This window comes from Synchiropus splendidus, unplaced genomic scaffold, assembly GCF_027744825.2.
Source record: "Synchiropus splendidus isolate RoL2022-P1 unplaced genomic scaffold, RoL_Sspl_1.0 HiC_scaffold_86, whole genome shotgun sequence".
NCBI classification, from domain to species: domain Eukaryota; kingdom Metazoa; phylum Chordata; class Actinopteri; order Syngnathiformes; family Callionymidae; genus Synchiropus; species Synchiropus splendidus.
This window is the reverse complement of record NW_026527120.1, coordinates 288-2,500: the sequence shown is the minus strand read 5'-3', so window position 1 is coordinate 2,500 and position 2,213 is coordinate 288. Positions and strand designations below refer to the sequence as shown.

Genomic DNA, 2,213 nt, shown 5'->3' with positions numbered 1-2,213 from the left:
AATTTTGGCGCGACCTAATTTTTTGTCACTCAAAGGGTTTGGGCGCCTAATTTTTTGTCACAGCTCCGGCACCTAATATTTTGTCACTCTGGTTCTCCGACCCAGAGAGCCCCCGGGACCGCCCCAGGACCCCCTGCCCGCCTCCGGGGACCCTCCCCGGGCCTGAGGGACCGGCTGGACCGGGGAGGGACCGGGTCTTCTCGGACCTCCGGGGGTCAGGGGGGGGCACTCGGTCGCCTGGCCTGCCCGACCGAGGCGTGCGGCTGGCCGGGCAAAGAGCACCGTGATTCGCACCCTTGAGCTCCAGTGAAACCCCTGGAAGACATAAGCCCGACCCCACCGGGGCTCGACTTGGTACAATTTTCGCGCGACCTAATTTTTTGTCACTCAAAGGGTTTGGGCGCCTAATTTTTTGTCACAGCTCCGGCACCTAATATTTTGTCACTCTGGTTCCCCGACCCAGAGAGCCTCCGGGGCGGCCCCAGGACCCCCTGCCCGGCTCCGGGGACCCTCCCCGGGCCTGAGGGACCGGCTGGACCCGGGAGGGACCGGGTCTTCTCGGACCTCCGGGGGTCAGGGGGGGCACTCGGTCGCCTGGCCTGCCCGACCGAGGCGTGCGGCAGGCCGGGCAAAGAGCACCGTGATTCGCACCCTTGAGCTCCAGTGAAACCCCTGGAAGACATAAGCCCGACCCCACCGGGGCTCGACTTGGTACAATTTTGGCGCGACCTAATTTTTTGTCACTCAAAGGGTTTGGGCGCCTAATTTTTTGTCACTCAAAGGGTTTGGGCGCCTAATTTTTTGTCACAGCTCCGGCACCTAATATTTTGTCACTCTGGTTCTCCGACCCAGAGAGCCTCCGGGGCGGCCCCAGGACCTCCTGCCCGGCTCCGGGCCCCCCCCATCGGCCTGAGGGACCGACTGGACACGGGAGGACCCCTTGAGCTCCAGTGAAACCCCAGGATCGACCTCATGTTTTGTCACTTGAGGAAGAATCTTCAGAAATAATTTGAACCCTAACCTTAAAACTTACCCTAACCCTCTAACCCTAACCCTAACCCTAACCCTCTAACCCTAACCCTAACCCTAACCCTAACCCTAACCCTAACCCTAACCCTCTAACCCTAACCCTAACCCTAACCCTAACCCTCTAACCCTAACCCTAACCCTAACCCTAACCCTAACCCTAACCCTAACCCTCTAACCCTAACCCTCTAACCCTAACCCTAACCCTAACCCTAACCCTAACCCTAACCCTCTAACCCTAACCCTAACCCTAACGCTCTAACCCTAACCCTAACCCTAACCCTAACCCTAACCCTCCAACCCTAACCCTAACCCTAACCCTAACCCTCTAACCCTAACCCTCACCCTCACCTTAACCTCCTGCCCGGCTCCGGGGACTCTCCCTCGGAACCAAAGAGGGGTCCCCGACCTCCAGGACCAAGAGAGGGGGACAAGGTCAAGAGCTCAGTCCGACTGAAGACACCTCCAACTCGGACAGCAGGCACCGCCATTGGCGCCCAGCAGGAGCAAAACTAACAAACAAACCAAAAAAAAAATAAAAAATAAAAAATAAAAAAGTCATAATAATATTAATAATAATGATCCAGCAAATAAAAGCTTACAGCACCCGGTGTTCCCAGGCGGTCTCCCATCCAAGTACTCACCGGGCCCGACTCTGCTTGGCTTCCGAGATCCGACGAGATCGGGCACCCTCAGAGTGGTATGGCCGTAAGCGGAGGAACCCGGCCCCGTGCACACCCTTAAGCCTACTACCGACCCCCTACGTAAGCACCCATCGGGCCCAGGGTTGAGCCCAGGGAGGCACCTGGCCCCACGCGAAACCACCACCACCACCACCACCACCACCACCACCACCTACCTAAGCACCCTTCCTGCCCGGGGTTGAGCCCCCAGATCGGGCACCCACTTGCCGGCATGCCCTTAAGCACAGGCGCCTGCACCACAAAGCACCATTCGTGCCCGGGGAGCCCAGAGTTAAGCCCCAGGCTTAGAGATTGAGCCAGCCCGCGACTCAAGTGCTCCGCGCCCCTGGTCAGCCAAAACGGAAAGCTGGCCCCGATGGAAGGAGGACCCGAGTCCGACTCCGTCGGTGCTTCGGCCAGCCTGCCGACAAGCCAGCGACCCTTGAGCTCCGCGGCCCTGGTCAGCCTGGCCTCTTGAGCAACCATTCGTGCCCGGGGAGCCCA

General features: G+C 59.2%; 1 non-coding gene across 1 annotated transcript; it reads right to left on the bottom strand.

The window, feature by feature from the left end:
* Positions 1-1,621: 1,621 nt before the first annotated feature.
* Positions 1,622-1,740, bottom strand: LOC128752136 (5S ribosomal RNA). Its single transcript, XR_008413599.1, has one exon. It is a non-coding gene; the product is annotated as a 5S ribosomal RNA (ribosomal RNA).
* Between the last annotated feature and the right edge of the window lie 473 nt (positions 1,741-2,213).